This window comes from Sebastes fasciatus, chromosome 18 (genome assembly GCF_043250625.1).
Source record: "Sebastes fasciatus isolate fSebFas1 chromosome 18, fSebFas1.pri, whole genome shotgun sequence".
Taxonomy (NCBI): Eukaryota; Metazoa; Chordata; class Actinopteri; order Perciformes; family Sebastidae; genus Sebastes; species Sebastes fasciatus.
Genome location: NC_133812.1, coordinates 19,334,481 through 19,354,526, shown reverse-complemented (window position 1 = coordinate 19,354,526; position 20,046 = coordinate 19,334,481). Strand labels below are relative to the sequence as shown.

The 20,046-nt window shown below is 41.7% G+C and overlaps 1 protein-coding gene across 2 annotated transcripts in view; it reads right to left on the bottom strand.

The window, feature by feature from the left end:
• Positions 1-20,046, bottom strand: part of eva1aa (eva-1 homolog A, regulator of programmed cell death a) — an 86,521-nt gene that overhangs the window by 18,097 nt on the left and 48,378 nt on the right. Inside the window, exon 1 of one of the 2 annotated variants that reach the window (XM_074615166.1) lies at positions 14,195-14,761. The exons of the other annotated variant lie outside the window; for it this stretch is intronic. The gene's annotated coding sequence lies outside the window, so the exon portion shown is untranslated. Of the gene's footprint in view, positions 1-14,194; positions 14,762-20,046 lie in introns of those variants that run through there. 2 annotated transcript variants of the gene reach the window in all.

Sequence of the window (20,046 nt, the reverse complement as noted above, 5' to 3'; positions counted from 1 at the left end):
GTTGCTCGGGCATATTAGCGGTCGGGCCTGGACAGAGATAATGACGGGGAGGTCTGGGTCAGACTGAGTCTGTCATCGGCCTTATCGCCACAAGTGCACATGCATATTACCCTCCACCTTCTGTTTAGTCTACTACTTCAACGCTGGACTCAAGCCAGGTATTGTTAGATATTTTTGATCATGCCACGGTGCTAAATTATAATTTTTTTGGTACCAAAACTGTTTTTTAATTTGACAAAAGAAGCCAAACTTGTTGAATGCTGTTTAAAGATAGAGCTTCACCTAAATAAAAATCACTGAGGTTTGATAACCAGCCCTACACACTGGACCGAACCTGTCCTATCTGAGCACACATTACTCTACTAGGGACTATTATTAGCAACAACTACGAAAATAGACTGAGCAGCTGTTTGTGATCGAGAGAGAAAAGAAAGGGAGGACAGATGAGAGAGGAGAAGAATGTCCAGAAATATTTCCTTCCCTTTCTCTCCTTACTGCTTGGGTTTCTTGGCACACAGGAGCACTGAATACATATAATGTTCTAACAAAATACATACACTTGCTGCAATTATATGCACAGCAGTACAGTCACTGGGGCCATAGATGATAATATGATTCTAGTTTTGGAAACTCAAAGTGTCCCATGTGGGCCCAAAGCTTTCTGGGTACAGCTGGTTTGTCTATGTTTCCTGTTACATCCAGTCTGCGTCCTGTCTTCTTCTGCTTCTGCCCCTGTCAACTCAGCCGTGGTCTTAAAACAGCTTGAGCCACAACAGATGCAGATGCATGTCCCAAACGGTTACGAGTGGAGAGAGAGAGAGGAGTGATAGACCCAGAGGCTGCCAGAGACACTTTTACACCAGCCTTTAAAACAAACACCTGCTGCCGTGGCTGGAGTGCCGGAGGGGGACATCAGAGATCCTGCAGTCTGTAACCGCACGGCTATGATTAGATAATGAAACTGAGCTAACAAAGTTACAACATTACAAACTACCACTCAAGTCTCAATTGGATATCCTGTACCAGCACGAGGAAACACACACGTCTAATGTGCAGCCAGAGCTGTGGTGGAGGGTACATGCACATAAAACACTGTTTGCCCACCTCTCATCACCCACGAGGATTTACGCAAACTTTACACCTGTCAGTGCCTTCAAACTGAGTTCTCTCTCTCAGTTTCTTTTCAAACTGGGTTCCCTCTCTCAGTTTCTTTTGCAAATTCTAGGATAGTTTGGTTTGTGACCACTGAGATCTTTGTATCTTGTGAACGCAGACTCACCATCAACTCACTCAAGCAACACGGGAACCCATAGTTTGTTAGCTCTGGTCAGAATCAATGAATGAGTTGGCAAACTTGATGCATTTTCTCCGTCTGCTATAAACATAGACTGTATAAAATATGGACGTAGTCTCCAATATGTCACCCTTAGTTTTCTGAAAAGGAATCCATTGGTACCATGTCATGCAAGCTTGTCGGGAAGGAGGCTCAGTATAAAGCTCCAAAGTAAGGCTACATTTTGGCGAGGAAAAACTGTCATGGCCATTTTCAAAGACGTTCCTTGACGTCTGATCTCAGGATATGTGAATGAAAATGGGTTCTATGGGTACCCATGAGTCTCCCCTTTACAGACATGTCCACTTTATGATAATCACATGCAGTTTGGGGCAAAAACATGCCGTTCCTTGAATGCAGTATAAATGTGTTTTTTCTCAGCTATTCTAAAACTGGTGTATTTTAATATTTCTGCATTCTGGGGTCCCTAAACAGTCTTGGAATCGCATAAATTGGGTATGACTGGAAATGAGCCCGATTGTATTCAGCAGGTGGGTTTTAAGGGTTAAATACATAAAAGATAAAAGAATATTCAATTAAGGGAACTTGGGATCCTAGTACCATTTTGCATCTTAACAATACAACACAATAGATGTTTGCATTTGGCCCATGGCCCATCATTAAGTTCCAGTTTTGGTCCTCCAAGAGAAAAAGTGTGGGCACCCCTGCTCTAACGGGTCTCGGTTCCACTTTTTTGGTCTGCACAACGGCTGTGTTCAGATCTAAACAGACAAATCGCCAATTCAACCGGACTGAGCAACGCAGGTTTAAGTATGGCCTAAAAGAAGTGAAGCATGCACAAACATTTGCTGGAGTCAATTCAGTGCGGCAGACAAATCGATCAGTGCTAAGAGGATGCATATGTGTCAGAAAGGTGCTGCATCAAACAACTTTTTTTTTAATTACTATCAGTCATCATATCAATAGCTCTGGTCTTTATGAACAAAATCAGTTATTGCACCTGGTCAGCACCTCCATTAGTGCTGTTACTGTATGACGATCCCAACAACACATAGACACTGGTTGTGTCCCGTTCTCCTTAATGGGGAAATAATGCAAGAAGTTCACTTAATATAATAATATCATCTATTGGTGATGCTGTGGTTATGAAACATAAACAACAAACAAGTGTTTCTTCATTTTTTTTTTTTATATTATTGTGAAAAAGAAAATGTGCAATACATCTACTGTATATGTGGAGTCAATAACAGATTCTGAGAGGTAAAAATATAAATGTAAGCATGACAAAAATGCAGCGGGGAAAAAGGACAGATGGACGGAGTAGCTTTACCCTTCTTTATCAGTACAACCCCTAACAAATAACTTTTCATCGAAACAGGAATTAACTTCTTGTCGCAGCTGCCCAGCCGGCAGTATTTTCATTCCAGCTGTGCTGTAAATCTTTTCGGTACCAAACTGCTGCAGAAACCCTCCAACACTGGGCCAACTGTGGCTTACAGAGTTAGAAAATGCAATTTAATCCTCGATGGTTGTGTCTTTTTTCACATTGCGTTGCTGAGGGAGGGGGGTTCAGTGCAGATTTGACATAAGGCAGACTCACACAAGCATACACTGACACACGGGTCGACACTTGACACTTTAACTCATACACACATTACGCAGAACACCTTTTAAGCACATATATTCAGCCCCTAGACAGAAGAAGACAGGAAGTAAGAGTGGGAGGGATGGAAAGAGAAGGAGAGAGGAGAAAACGATGAGTTTCCATGCAGACAGATCATCTTTAAACCAAACAGTCTCAAATATTTGTATCTAATATATCAATATACCATTCATAAGTATTATACTTATTACATAAATATAGCATGAAGAATACAAATGGAAATGTGAAAGAGGAGGAACATGGAGACAGAAATTTAAAGCAATAGTTTGACATTTTGGGATATAAGCTTATTTGCTCTCTTGCTGAGGGTTTAGATTGGCTGGGAGTAGTTGCCAGGCAACCAACGGAGACCCCAGGAGGTTACTGCTACAGGCCAAAAAATCGTCCGACGCGTAACCCTCTGTAAAATGGTGAATTGTGGTTTTTACACTTATGGCATATAATGCGTTAATGCAGAATTCACAGCAGTGAAGTGCAGCCTGCGGTGAGCTGCCATGCAATGTCTATGAAAAGCTGCGGCGGCTGCTTCCGAGCTCAGCGAGCTGTGGCTGTTTGATTCTGCGGCGAATTGCAGCCAAACAAAAAGTTGGGAAAGGTTTAACTTTTAGCGGCGAAGTGCGGCCAGAGAGTACCGGCAGCCAATCAGTAAAAACATCCTGTGACTCCCGTGACATGTGACCTATGTTACAAAGAATTACTTCCCACCTGAAACACATAAACATGCCTCCCGGCTGCAGAAAAATGTAATTACACTTCGCGGCTGCCTGTTGTGAATTTGGCGTTATTAGTGAGCTTTAGAGTTGCCTGGTGGGTGGATTTTGTTGCTCTTATGCAAAGCTAAGCTAACCATCTCCTGGGTGGCAGACGAGAGTGGTCTTCTCATCTAACTCTCGGAGCAAGTAGAAAAAGTAGAAAGGGAGTAAGCATATTTCCCCAAATCTTGAACTATTCCTTTAAATATCTGCTAATGAATGAATAATAATGCTTTGTTTATGGCCACAGTAATTTCACTCAGGGTCAAGGATATGCCAACATTGTGAGGAGCCAGAGTTTACAATAAAAGGATTCTTAGTAGCTGCAGGACCACCCATGGATTCATCAGCTCTGACCTTTCATGACCTTTATAGGGCAACTGTCATATTAACACTGACAGGAGTTTTATTAGGCAAATGAGGGAGTAGAAATCTTGTGATCAAAACATAGAGCATGTGGTTGTCTGTAATATTTCTAATGTTAGGGGAACTTTTTAACTCTTTGTAGTTTTATCACGCGAGAAATCACATGCAGTTATTGCAACCTTTGTTCTGACATCACTACTGTTTCTCTCTGTGGCTCAATTTCTGTTGTTAAACTACTGTTTCATTTATTCATCCATAATCACCACATCTTAGAGAGCAGTTTTCCATGCTAACAGAGCTCCATTGTTCAAATTTAGCAGCTCAATCCACTGGAAATCAACCTTTCTCGCACTTCATGGGTTGGTATTTCTATGTACTCTAAACTACAGTGAATCTGGCACAGACACCATCAGAGCTCTGATGTGTGTTTGCTGACATCAGCAAGCTACCAAAAATTTGGGATTGCAAAAAAAAAAGTAGCATCCCAAAATCTGTCTGGTTTGGCTGCGGAGGCCTGTATCCACAGCGGGCTCGCTAAACAAATACAACTTGGAGGTCTGGCTTCCCTTTAGCTGACGTACGTCATTATGAACGTCGATTAAAAACAAACACACTGGCAGAGAGAGAGAGAGAGAGAGAGAGACGTCCAGCTTTTCAGTGTGGGCCTACGGGTGGAAAATCTCCATCTGACAGGGTTAGACAGGGGAGAGTGAAAAAGTGAAAGACGCAGACTGAGGCTACTTTTGGCTGATTGGACAGGACAGTCTAAGTTTTCTCGTTTGTTTGGTTGAGCCGTAATGCCAAGATGCCAGCTTAAACAGTAACTGAATTGAGAGTGAAGCTGAATGCTCAATAGACTTTCACATTCCCTCCTTCATTGTCATAGAGAGCAAGTGAAAGAAGAGAGTGGGGATTATCCAGGTTCATCCAGTCGGCTCTATTACTGTTATTAGTGGAGAAAAGCCAAGCTCCAAACAGAGACTGCCCCCTTCAAGCGTACACAAGCCTAACCTAACAGTGGTCAGACTATTACCATGCTATATACCTGATTAGAGTACACATTATTTCACACTGTTCTATACAAATAAGTGTGAAAAAGACTCTAGATGGCAGAGAAAATAATGCATTACCGGCAGCCACAGAGAACACTCAATATGAATCAATTATACACTCAAGTCACAGGTTCCCACACACTTTGGGCGAAGCATGTCTACTATATCACACTTGAATCACATGAGAGCACATGGGCCACTTTGTACCAACGTAAATGACTAGCTGTATTAGGATAGCAGCTAATCATAAAGCCTCCAATAGCACACACACACACACACACACACACACACACACACACACACACACACACACACACACACACACACACACACACACCTCAAGAGTAGCAGAACCCAATCGGGCGCTGGTGTCATGTTGCAGACAGGAAACAGATGGCCTGCTGGGTAAAAAAAGAAAAGAAAGAAAAAAGCATGCCAAAGAAGGCCAGAGAGAATGCTTCCCTCCCTTTTTTTCCTCCCTCCATCATCCCTCCATCCTCCGTTAGAAGGGGAAAGGAAGAGTGAGGCCGCGGTGGTGTTTGGAGGCTAGATCAGCGGGCTCTGGCTCGAGATCAGAGTGATGGAGTTCTCTGGGAGATTTTTAAATAACAGCCCAGCGTGGCTCTACTGTACCGGGCTAGGCTGGGGCTCACAGCCTGCAGGCTATTTAGGACACATCCCAATGGGAGAGGATATATATCTAAACCTTAAGTGCTGCGTTCAACATTAACACTACAAATAAGTGCTACATTTACGGTATCTATTTGAGAGAATAGGTGACATATGTCATGACAAAATGTTTAAAGAGGACCGATTATGCTTATTTTTGGGTGCATACTTGTATTTTGGGTTTCTACTAGAACATGTTTACATGCTTTAATGTTAAAAAAAAGCTTTATTGCTGCAGCACCTCTATTCACCCTCTGTCTGAAATGCTCTGATTGAGCCCCTCCCCCACTGAAAAGCCCAGTCTGCTCTGATTGGTCAGCTGGCCCACTGTTGTGATTGGTCAACTGAACCAAACTCTTTGGACTCCGCTCCAGCTCCGCTCTAACTGGCATGCCAAACTAGCCGCTAGACAGGTATTATGTAAATGTGTTACTTGGTGACATCACCACGTTATGGAAGAAAAGGCAGGAATTCAAGCAATGCATTTCAGGCAGTTCAGGAGCAGTGTTTCTGTGGGGGAGAGTAACTCACTTTGGCGTGGACTTTGTAACTTTGCAGACCTTTTACATGCACAAAAAACTATATAACAAACTAAAGGAAATGGGAAAAAAGCACAAAAGCATAATAGGTCCTCTTTAAAGTTAATGGAATATTGATATTTTGGGAAATGCGCATACTGCTTTCTTGTAGAGAGCTAGATGAGAAGATCGATACCACTCTCATTTCTGTAAACTAAACTACAACCAGGAGGCCATTAGGTTAGCATAAAGACTGGAAACGGCTAGCCTGGCTCTGTCTAAAATTAAAAAAATACAATGCGCATGTGTTTTTGTTGTATTTTTGAACAATCGAAAGACCATGCTATCTGTTTCCAATCTTTTTCAATGTTTTCAATTTATTACCATGAGGTCTCATTTTCGTAGCTGTCGGTTATGATAACATTTTACTCTCCAAGTTAATTGAGAATTCAGAACATGGTGAACACTGCTAGAAACAAGTCAAGAAACATGAGCAGTCAGATGATCTGTCAGGTTTTAAACAAGCTTTTGCCAGATTATATAAACCACTTTATTTGGAAGTAAACCGTACTGAAAGAAATAATCCCCCTGTGCAGAGGAAAACTGTGTGTGCACACTGATGGATATTTAGTTTGGCTGAAAATGTTAGGCTGCTTTTTTCCTCTTCCAACTAAGTTTGGCTAACCTGTCTGATTATCTGACTACTCGTGTTTCCTGTTTCTTCTTGTTGCATTCCCCGATCTCAGCGATTAACATGGTGAGTACAATGTTATAGAAGATAGAAATAATGGCCAAAACTATTCAAATTGATCCAATTTTTACCCATCAATAAAGAACAGTTCAGATCAGTGACACCTGAACGACACCAGACACATTCAACAGATGACCTGTGAAGTTTACTTCCTCTGAAACGACCTCCTGACCTTTGCCAGGTACACAGCACCGACCCTTCAGCTGCTGATGACAGATAACCTTTGACCCTGAAGGCAGCAATCACAGATCAATATTGTCTTGAGTAAGGCCGACGGCCCTCCACAGAGAACGCATTGATAGGTGGACTGACCCTGGCCATTTGAGGTTGCGATACATCACATGTTTACTTGAGCTCTGTGTCCTGTGTTTATCTCTAATCTCAGATTTGTATCGTTGTGGAGCTTCTCATGCCACGACCTTGTCAGATCATCTGATGGCCAAAAAGTCTCGAAAAGTCAGCAGGAACTCTAAAAGATTCGAGGTAATCGATTAATTTGACTGATGTCAAGCTCCTCTGCTTGATTTTTGAGCATATAATGCGACTAAACTCCAAGTGGAGGATTTTAATCTCTCTTTAAGATCAAATAAGCACAGAAATGTTTGATTTTTAAGATTTACTAATGCATTATGAATATCAAAGCTTTCCCGTCAAGTTCAGATTGAACAGATGCAATCTTTTCTTTACAGAAATATACTGTATATAAAATATTATTATACCAGAGCTCAGTTAGAGTCACCTAAACCAAGAATACGTCATCCTGTATGAGTAAACCACCTCCAAACTGTTTTCTATTCCAGCATCAGTAGCTATTCGTTGGCTAAATATTGCCTACACATCTTGAAGTTGAGACAGCTATGGGATAAAACTCAGCCCTAAAAAGTTAGTGCTTTATTAGATATCACTTACACAAATTTACTTCACAGCAGATGTTCTTCCTTCGACCAGCAGACATCTGAAAACCTGCCTAACATCTGCAGCTAGTCATTTAATGCTTCATTCAAAAACCCTGGGCTGTAAAAACTACAGACATCATTAAGCACGTCTGCTAATTTCTAAAACCTGAAATACAGCGGCGATAAAATTACTAAGGCGACGCAACCCAAAACACATGTTTACTGTATATTGAAACCTCCTTAAAACACATGTTTAGATAGAAAGTCTCTTCATTGGGACTTTGAGTCTTCATTAAATTGGCACCCTGTAATCCTGCTGCATAACATCTCAACCTTTATTGGAAGTCTCGGTAGATTGTTGAGGAGTGTTTGGGCTTTTTGAAAGTCTCCAGACTTCTAATAAGAAGCCGACCAAGCCAAAACATAAAACACTTTGTTGATATGAAAGGAGTGCTCTGTCTCTCCTCCTCTCACTGTCTGCCTTTGTCTCTCTCTCAATTCAATTAGGTCGTAAAAAGCACTGTACGTTGTTGGCCAGAGCATGCCAACAACAGTTCATACATTCAAACTATACGCTGATGATTAACTACTAAAAATGAACGTTATGAAAGTCTCTCCCTCTCTCTTACCCATTTATATCTCCCTCTCTGAGCCAAAATTTCTTTCTTTTTCCCACCATGCCACTAAATCCTCCTCTAAATCAAGCCGCTCTGCCGTCTTCAGCCCGGGCAGCACATGTTTCTGGACCCAGAGCGATCCTTGCCTCTCAGAACAAATTGAGTTTAATGGGAGTGAGGCAGGGTGAGCCGAGGGGGGCGGGGGGGAAAGGGGAAGGCGAAGAGAGGGCTGTAAAAACACACCACATGCTACTCCATGCCAGTCCCCTATGAGCAGAACAGCAGCATTACTTACTTCCACCAAATCCAACAGTAATATGTGGCTGGAAAGAACCAACACATACTCACACAGGAAATCACTGAATGGCAAAAAATACATCTTGAGGGATTTAGTCTTAGAGTCTTATTTTCTTGGCTTACTTCACACATTTTGTTTTGGAGAAATACGGGATTATAAAGACTCTGAACAATCCTGTTTGTCTTCATGTGTGCAGTGTAGTTGCTGCAGCAGTCAGAGAAAAGTTCACCCCTTCACTGACTTTCAAACTGTCGCAACTTCCAGTATACATTGCGGAGACAAACACCATCCATCTTTCTGACCCACATCTGGTACACACAAACCTGGCCGGACAGGCAAGTGAGCAAACAAACACACCTTTGGCGAAACACTGACATGAGCACATAGAGTCGGTATGCACCTCAACACTGGCCTTTTCTGCTCTCCTCATGGTGTAATGCTCTGGTTTAATTAACTGGACTACTGTGAAGGTTCTTCTAAGGCCAGCACATCCATGAAAAAATGCACACACACACACACACACACACACACACACACACTCACACACACACACACACACACACACACAGAGGAGCAGCGTCCTTCACCCTGACCAGGGTGCCATGGAGAAAATTAATTTTCCTGGGTGCTAAAGGGCAACTAAAAAGGCAGAAAGCCGGCTGAATAAAGCCATTCAAGAGTTTCTCTGGCATTATGTCCACATCTCCCAGACTTGAGCATGAGCTGGACATACACATGCTTTCTGGATAACTGCAGCTACTGATCTTTTGTATATGATTATTATCAATGCAAAGCTGTATAACTAAGGAAGATATATATACACTGCATTTTAAAGATCCCCTTCAGACATGTCTTAACATAGGGCTGTCAAAGTTAAAGCGATAACGCATTAACGCAATCAATCTTTCGGAGGTCGGGGGGGCTTTAAAATCCACTCCACAACAATGTAAGAAATGTGGTAATGGGAATAAATGATTATCCTGCTTTGTTTCTCTGTTGTATCTTAACTTATGAGTGTTTTGGATCCTCAGGTGTTCATATCTGTGCGCACTGCCATGTTGCACAACCCTCGACCGTTTTTTCCCCTCTCTCACCTCACTGACCTTTTAAATCTAGCAGGATCCAATGATCTGGGGGACTTACCCCCACAATCTCACTGGGAGACAAATGACTCCCCACAGCTATGAGGCTCCTCAAATCCCTCCATACAGGACCAGTCCGGCCAATAACACAGACATCAGAGGAGTGATAAAGCGCTGCTCCTCCAGGAGAAGACTGTTTGCAAAAAGACTTTGGCCCAAAAGGAAAGGAAATCTTGTAGTTGGACTATAAAGTAAAGGACTCTACCCTTTGGAAGCAGAACTATGGTCTGTAAAGTCAGCTTGTTAACAGAAAAATTGTGGTGGACTGGGGGTCTCTGCGGAGTAGAGACACTAGAAGAGAGGAGGGAGCTGGGGCCAAAGCCTTACAGATAATGGTATAGGATGTATAGGTATTACTGAGGTGGGGGTGAGTATAGGGTGAGATATGGGGGACAGGAGACCCCCAGCACCCCCTGCAAGCAGCTGCATATTGGTGCTGAAGAATGCCAGGAAGTTATTTTGGGGGGGTACACATCTGCTTTGGCTATCAAGAGACTCCCTCGCCTCCCCATGCACTTCAAAATGACTTGTAGTTTTTAGGGAAAGACTTGTTCTAGAAGGAAGGAAGAAATGAAGGAGGGAAGGAAGGGCAGTAGGAAGGAAGGAAAAAAGAAAACACCCCTGTAGGAGAGTTGAAGCCATTAGGAATGCATGCTGAGTTTCAAAAACAGAGAACAGAGAAGAAAAGGATAAAAATCAAATCAAGGGTAGAGAGAAAAAAAAGACGGGGGCTGGAAAGGAAAGAGGGCTTTGCTTTTCTGCGAGAGACCCAGGCCAAAGCTCAGTACAGCGCCAGGTTCCATTCAGACTAGACAAAGTAAATAAAACCACTTGATGAAAAAGAGCAAAAGGGAAGCCAATGGATGGCGGAGAGAACGCTCCGAGCAGGGGGGTATATGAAGCGAAGTTATAAAGATGAAGGAAGAGAGAGCGAGAAGGTCTGACTTTCTGTTTTCACAACTGAGCGGTTATCTGATGGCCGGACACAGATTTACACAGATTATCACAGCATTGTCAAACATGAAGTCACATCTCTGTGACGCCCATTCATCCTCCCCATTAATCATCTCAATCTCTGCCTCCATCTCCAGAGGACATCCAGACTGTTAATCCGGAATAACAAACAAGAAGCGAGTTAATATCCAGCTAATCAAAATGAGCGCTGGTTCCTGTTCCTGTGCCGTCAGCCTCTGGCCCGCCCTCTCTTCTCGTAACCCCAACCACACACTAATTCATAAATTACAAACAAAGAGTCCCTTGTGGTTTGGGAGGGACCGGGCCGGCACTGCAAGCTGGCGCTACAGCGGAACGGCAACGTGTCAATTAGAGGGAAACCTGGCTGACGGGGAGCGGTAGGTGTGGATGCACACACACACTACCAGGCTCACACACTTACAGGAGGCAGGACCTACTGTATACAGATGTTCACAACACACACACACACACACACACACACACACACACACACACACACACACACACACACACACACACACACATACCATTTGGAAGCCATCTAAGCAATTTAGTCATTTTGGAGCCCAGGAACTGACTGCGCCATTGTCTGGTGTAATCGGCTCGCTGCCTTTCTCCGGCCTGTTTACGAGGGGTGACGTGTGTTAAAGGTGGCGAGCACGCACCGCCGGGAGTTAAGCCTGCAGTCGTGTTGAGCGCCGGGCAGGCTTCTGTGGAAAAACACGTGTTGAATTGTGGGAGACTGTTGCTAAAACTGTGCATGTGGATTAAACACTGAACGTGATCTCAGTTCAGCATCAGATGAAAGGAATCCATCTGCTGCGCTACACTGAGATGATGAGGCTGATTATCACGGTTTAACTCAGTTTACATATTATATGCCGAATTGATTGAATTACAGAATCTCTTGTGAATCTTTTATGACCTACATTTTCTCATTACTTTTCAATTTTATAGTAAATACAGTTAACCATCTGAATCCCATGTAACTAAACTGAGAGCTGATCAACAAACCAATCCACCTAATGTCTAGTCCAGAAGTCCAGAATATTTAACTAGCAGTACAGTAATTAATCCAGACACATATATAAATAGCAAGACAGCGTAAGAAACAAGATATCATCGGCACAGATGTATTAAAAATAGTTATACCATGGTCTGGGTGAATGCTCGATTCTGATTGGCTGCAGGGTGTCCATTAATTCCTGATAATGGACACCTCGAAGGGCATAATCCTGCTTATACCATGGCTCCTTGCCAAAAAAAAAAAGATTAAAACCATTTACTGTATATTTTCATCATCATTTCAAGCAACCAAAATTTTAAGTTTTCACAATGCATTCACTCCGTTTCCATGGTAACCCTGAGGGTTTGCTAATACCTGGAACAATCATTACCATCCCATAAGGTTCTGGCCTCCACGTCGTCCCTTAAGTCCTGATAATGGACACCTCGTCAGGCATTATCCCTAAATGTGACACTTTATTGTGATGTAGATTTCATCATATCACCCAGCGATACCAAATATTCTCAGACCAATAAGACCAGAAATGCAGCATTATGCAAACGATTAGTTGATACATTGATTAGTCAATCAGCAGAAAAAGGAATGGGAAACTATTTTGATAATTGATTAATTGTTTCAGCTGTTTTTTAAGCAAAAGGCAAATCAAATGATCTCTGTTTTATATCATCATTAAGTGAATATCTTTGGGTTTTGGAGTGCTGGTCGGACAAAACAAGAGATCTGAAGACGTCACCTCAGGCTCTGTAAATCGACAATCTTTTGTTATTTTTTGACATTTCATAAACCAAACGATTAACCCATTTGTGCCCACAACTGAATTTTTTTTTTTCATTTAGTGGAAGTGTTCTCTGGGCTTGCCTAAGCACAAATGTTAAGACATTTTCAAAATCAGTCAAACAGTATGGCTGGAAAGTGAGTTTATATTATCATACTATATTTAGTATTTGGGCACATGATGATGGGACTACTGTTTTTGCAATAGACTCCATTATGTTATAGGAAAACACAGTAGTCCTATGTGCCCAAAGACTAGATACTGTATAGTATGATAAGAAAATGGCTGTATCTCAGAAACTACAAGAAGCACAATCAAGTATTTGGTATCTATCAACTCATAACAAGTTGAATATCAAAGATATACACATCCAGTGCACAAAAATATTTTATAATGAAACCAATTAATAAACACAATGGTAGCATTTTTCCTTATTTCTCAAAAATCCTGATTTTGACTAATAATAAAAGCTGTACTGTTAGATACTTTACCAAATTTCAAGAAAATTTGAATAAATGTTGTGGCATTTTTCCTTCCCTAATACTAAATATAATCTTTGGACACAAATGAGTTCATCGATTAAATCAAGGAAATAATCAGCAGATGAACTGATAATGAGAGGAGTTAGATGACATCTTTCCAGTGACCTCAGCCCTGCTGCCTGCTCTGAGTCAGCACCAGTATTTGCATTGTGTGAACGACTCGCTGCCCCTGTTGGTTTTACTGTATTATGCACCCAGTGGTTAATTACAGTGAAGTCAAACTCCTGCCAGCAGAGCCTGTTCTCTACCAGCACACAATCTATGGAAACACACACAGAGGAGGATGCATGAAAAAATGAGTTTCACTGCTCCTGTTAAAGGTACCAACACTGAGCGGGGTGTTGTCAGGTATCGGTCTGGTCATGTGTGTGTGTGCTGTGTGTTGTCTGTATCTAAGTGATCTCACACTGTTGTTACCTCGTCTGTCCACACGTGAAACTACACTTCCCTGTCAGAGACTAATCTCAGCTTCTGAGCGTTTGTTTCCTCATGTTTCACCATCTCCCAAATAATTAACACACACACACACACACACACACACACACACACACCAATTTACCCGTTCTCACATCCTCAACAGCGAGAGCTAAAAACAACAAGGAGGACATTCCTGAGGGCAACGCAAGGTGAGGCATTTAAACTCTCCAACGAGCAAAAACAGAGTGTGATGACAGATTAAATATGCAGAAAAAAGACTTTTAAACATTAAAAGTTTAAAGCTTAAGGCGGATAAACAAGAGGGATGCTCCCACTTCTCAAATAACTCAAAAAGTCTTCAGCAGCACAGAAACCAAGAGGCAGACTACAGCAGGGAGATTTAAAAAGCCTGCTCAGACAGAAGATGAGGTGACACTTACACACGCATTGCTGAATGGAAAATCCTCCGAGGGTCCAAGCAGAAACGTTCTCTCCGAGCGTGTGTTTGTCTTGTCAAACTCTGCCTCCTCCTCCTCCTCTGAGTCCCGCCACGAGAGCTGGGACTAGCTTCGCCGTAAAAACAAGCGCTCACGTGAATAGTCCACCGTGGGTCCGACCAGAATGAGAGAGCACGGCCCAAAAAAGGAAAAAACAGAAGAAGGGAGGGAGTAAAAAAAAATAAAAAGGATAGCCCCTTTAAGAAGGTATGCTCCCTAAAAGTGACTCCCCTCTTTTTAAGCCAAATGGAGTATGAAGAGAGTTTCCTCTTCTTTTCTTCTTCTCATCCAGAGAGAATAATGCTTCTCCTCTTTTAGTTTTCCCTTCCTTCCTTCCTGCTCTCAGGGAGAGAGAGAGAGAAAGTTGAACCCGGCTTTAGACGACTGGAATGTGACAGCAGGAGAGAGCGAGGGAGAGAGAATGAGGTGGTGAGGGAGAAAGAGAGAGAGAGAGAGAGAGAGAGAGGGACGGTGGTGTCCACCTACACAGCCCACTGCTGTGTGAGTGAGCAGTCACAGAGAGGTAGAAAGGGGAGGGAAGGAGCAGGGGAAAGAGGAGGAGGGGGCTGTGAGTGCATGCATGAGTGTGAGAGAGAGAGAGAGAGAGAGAGAGAGAGAGAGAGGGATGAAAAAAGTCAGAGTGCAGCTCCAGGAAATGACCTGAGAATTTCATTCAGCTCAGATTGGAGGTCTGGGACTGTGGTGTGTGTGAGAGCTAGAACATGCTGCTTCTGCATGGCTGCATGTAAGGCATGGTAAGGTTAGGCAGTATGACCAATGACAATATAAATCTGTTTCCATACAGTTTATAACATGACATCAGTCCCTTTAATATGTGGTTAAGTTAGCGGGCAGTGTGGCAAATCAATGGGCAGGACTGCTTTATTGCCGTGTTGGGTTTTTATAGAGAAGTGTATTGATTCGTCGGGTGTTCTGTCCACACATTTTTTCTTGATTGATTTACCAGAAAATGTTCTATATCGTAACACACAGTATATCAATATTGACATATCCCACGATGGAGAATTTAACCGTATAACGCAAATGTGGTTTTCCGCTTCGTTTTTCCTGACAGCAAGTTGGATCAACCAACCAGTTTGTTGGACGCTTGTTGAGATTTGGGAAGCGTTTACATTCCTTTTGCCATTGTGCTCATTCATAACTTTTATGGAAAGACATTAGGAGATGTGTACATGATAACATGGTCTCTGACTTTAAAGGTGCTATGGATGATATCCAAGTATTGTTTATGTAAAGATATAGAGTAGTAATGTCTACCTGAGCAGAGAATGAAGTCGCTCTCCGTGTGTGTGTTGTAATCCGAGCTTCTCTGTGTTTTGTTGACATCGCCGGGCTGGCCGAGCGTGCCTTTAGTGCATGTTATTGCACGTGCCCCACTGGCTAGAACATGGCCACCACTCTGTACTGCTCTCATATGGCGGTTACAGCTGATAACAACGTCCCGACTGCATAGCACCCAGCCAGTTAGCACTGTTGTCGTCGTTTTCATTGTTAGTGTTGTTATCACCGTTAGCTGCTAGCCACAGGCTCAGCCGTAGCCATGTTGAGAGCTGTGCAGAGGCAATAGAAATGCTCCCAATCTTGCATTTAGTACCTTTGATTTATGCGAAAATGCGCTTTTTGTTCCCTACAAATTTGATAGAAATAAGTAAAATGAAATGTTTTAATCAAAAAGTATGCTGTGGAGTTATTTTGTAAACAAACGTTTATAAAAAAAAATATTTACATCCAGTGTTTTCGCACCTGTTCCTTTCCAATAAAACATTTTTAAAGCTGATTTCTTAAACATCTTAAATCTTGCGTTGTTTAAATCCTCATTTGCTTGCAGTCGTTTTCTTCCATAACTTTCATGGCAGATTGATATGTTTCTTGGCACTATTTGGCTGTAAACTGGTGTAAATTGATGGAACAGCGTGAAACCGCCAGCAGGAATGTGTATTGCGTTGCCACATGCATCCTTGTGTGTGTGCATGTGATGCAAACAAAACAGGGATCCACTCTTGAAAACATTGCTGAATAGTGATACTAGTGAGAAAATATACAAATTAATACAATTATATTACTTATTAATGATTACCAGATGGTTCATTGACATAGTCCCCTCTTGAAACAACAATAAAGCTGTTTACAATGAGATGCTCTTCATTATGTTTTCGATATGAAGACATCCCCCCTGGCCACTGTTGTTATTCATGACACGTCATTGTAAATAAAGCTGAAACAGAAAGATTTGTGAGGTGTACGCATTGACTCCTTCACGAGCCTCATGAGGCCTGTAGTTACGCAGAACACTGTTCTCGGAGACATTTAAAATGTTCTCTGCTTGTATCCACAGAGACATTTAAATGGATCCTGCAGAACTATAATTCTAGCTTAAGATGCCCTGGGAATTTCTCCCCCTGGTTCCCACCCCCTAGACTGCCCCTCCACTAATTCCCCCCTCTCCCTTCCTCTCCCTCGGTCCTCATCCACCGCAGGAGGAAAACTGAAACCAGCCACAGACTGGAAAGCATTAGCCTGCCCCCCCCCCCCTTCTCCCATTCAACACACTCTACATACAAACGAAAACAAGAACGATGGATCACAAAAAGAGTGGAGCGAGTAGTTTTCGCCGTGAGCGCAGAGTGACATGAAAACAGTAGTGTACACACAGTTTACGACTTTGTGAAGCCGACAAAGTTGGCAGCGAGTTCTCGTCCAGAGCTTTGCTTATTTTGCAGTTTCCAGCCCAACAAAGAAGCAGTTGCTCATTTGGGAAAACAGGCCAAGCAAAAAATAAAACCCACAGGACAGGACAGGGGGGATGTTTGTGTTTGTGTGTACAGTGTTTGTGCATGTACTGTATAATCTATTTATGTTTGTAGGTATGTTTGTACATGTGTATACACGTGTTTGTGTGCAAACATGTGACTGTGTGGATGTGAACTTGACTGCATGCTCCTATTATCCGACGTTTGTAAAGCAGACAAACAGCCTAAAGCCAAACGGAGAACATTCCTCCGCTCTGGAAAGCGCCTGCTATGTTGGGGGCTGGAACGGTTACAGCGACATAAGTGGCTTTGACTAGCGGCAGCAGAGCGACAGACCCCAAAATGATCATCAGAGAGGCCCTCTCGCTCTCTTTCCCGCTCACATGCAGACCAGAGCTAATGAGACATGCAGCCTCACTAGAAGAGCCTCAGAGGCCAGGTAGGACTGAGTGGTCAGCACTGAGCCTGATAGACATTGATTGTCTGCAATGTCATGAGACCGTGACGTAGGAAATTAAATCTAACAAGTGAGCATTTCAGCAAATCTGCAAAAAGAAAATCCAATAATCAATAATTAGCTCAAAAGTACCAATCTCCACATAATGCCAGTGATAACACACTTAGCAAGAACTATAATAAATACATCCACCATAGAATAAAAACAGCTTCTGATCATAAACAAGTAGACATTTCACAATCTACTTGTGGATCTTAAACTAAGCTAATACTACAGGCAGTCATGGAAGAAGATCTTTTACTTGAGTACTTGAGTACTCTGTTACAATTAAAGGTCCTGCATTGAAATCAATTATCAACAAACTGTACTCAAAGTATCAAAAGTAAAAGTACTCGCTGGGCAGAGTAGCCCCTTTGAGAGTGTTGCACTGTTATACAGTATGTAGAAGATTAGAATATTATTATTGACACATAAGCAAGTATTTTAATAAAACTGTTGGTTGAGATTTTGCACTGTAGTTTAATCTATAAAAATGTATCATTCAGGGAGCCAAAGACACTTAATAAGCAAACTTAGTATTCTTTACTTGAGTCATATCTCAGTTGAGTCATCTCCATAACAAGAAAAGTCCTCCATTGAAAAGTAATATTTGCAAACTGTATAGTAAAAGTACTCAAAATGCAGAAAAAAGCCCCTTTGAGTATTATACTATCATATTATTGTATTATCAGTACTTATACATAATTATTACACGGCTTCGTTGAATACTCGATTCAGATTGTTCAATCACGTCTGTTATTTCTTTATAGTCTACCGTAGACGCGGTTCTGATGTCGGACTCTGGCGGACCGTTTTTGTGTCAAATTATTGATTTCTTAAGTAAGTAATGACCAGCTTGCGGTACATTATCCCTTACATGTTTAAGTAGCATGTCACTGTCGTAGTTGGTACAGGTGGAGCTAATTTTAACTATTTTATATAACATGCATCATATTTTATTCATCAGGTAATCATGTTTTGTATATACTTTTATTTTGTAACATAACTAGAAAAGTTAAATCAATGTAGTGGAGTAAAATCCCTCTGAATTGTAGAGGAATAAAAGTATAAAGTAGCATGAAATGGAAACACTCAAATAAAGTACAAGTATCTCAAATGTGTACGTGAGTAAATGCACTGCAACACTGGACCTCATTGATTGAAGCAGTGAATCTACCAAATACAAACTATCATAGAGTGTTAACACTGCATGTTTATCTTGTGTTGCAGGTGATGATGATGATGCACATTGTGTTGACATTAGCCAACAGAGCTGATGAGCCTGTTGAACACCTCAAAGGTTAGAATTGAGTTAATCAGACTCAGTGTGTACTAAAGTTGGCTCTCATCCTACAGTATCACTCAGCAGCAGTCACCTGTGTTATCTGTCTGTATCAGTACAGCTCTCCTCATGTTTACCAAGCAGTCTGTAGATAGTGGAATCAAAGCGTCTGGCTGATACACTGTCTAGTTTTTCTATTTTCATTAAAGGGACTTTTTAAAGTTTTGGTACAAAGCCACAACAAAAAGTGGATCAAGGGGAAAAGGAAAATGACTCACATTAGTCGGATACTGCTGCGAGCTTTGTGGAAGTTTTTTTTACACTAAGAATCAAGTGTCCAAGTAAGGAGTTACAACAAATCTCTTGAATGTGATTTAGCAATTTTATTGAGAAGTGGCAATCAGTCATTTAGTTTGGCTTAAGTTTCTTTTGCCTGAATGATTTACAGGTACAAATTATAAACACTTCATAAGCACCACACCACAAAATACAATCAGTCCTGTTTATTCATGGTTTATATTACTCAACTTGTTTTTAATGAAAATAATCTTATTCAAACTTTTTCTATTTTTTTTCTTGCATTTGATAAATTGCAGTCTTTATTTCTAAGTAATTAATTGAGTAATAAACTTTTTCTTTGAACAGATTTAGATTAAGTTGCATTTTATTATATCAAATAAAACAACGTTTAAGGATTAGATTCTAATGCAAGTAACAGAATGATGTATTTTGTAGGGTTGTCCTCGACCAAAGAAATTCTGAGTCGACTAATCGATTAGTTGATTTAATCGACAGATCTGTAAAACTGAGTTTCTCCACAAAGAATCACACAAAAGCACCACTTTAACTCTTGTTTACCAGAGATGTGCTCATAAGTTTCTTGGAAATACGTCATTCAGAATGAAAAAAAGCATAAAAAACGAGTAATTAACTCAAGAAATCTTAGTCGACTTAAGACCAAAACGACGGACTAATCGACTAAGAGAGGGAAGCCCTAGTATTTTGGTAACAGTAACAGCCTATAGGTTGTGTTACATCCACTATGCGAGTGGCACTGAGCAACTTGGGAAGCTATTGGCAGTTCAGTCGATTGCTCAAAGGCACTATGAAAGTAGTATCTGCATAACTCAATCACTCCCAATGACATCGCTCAGATAGTCGGGGACATGAACCAGTCAACTTCCGGCTCTAACCTGGAGGCTATCGCCGTCTGCGGGGTCGGAAATGCTGGACAGAATGGAGACAG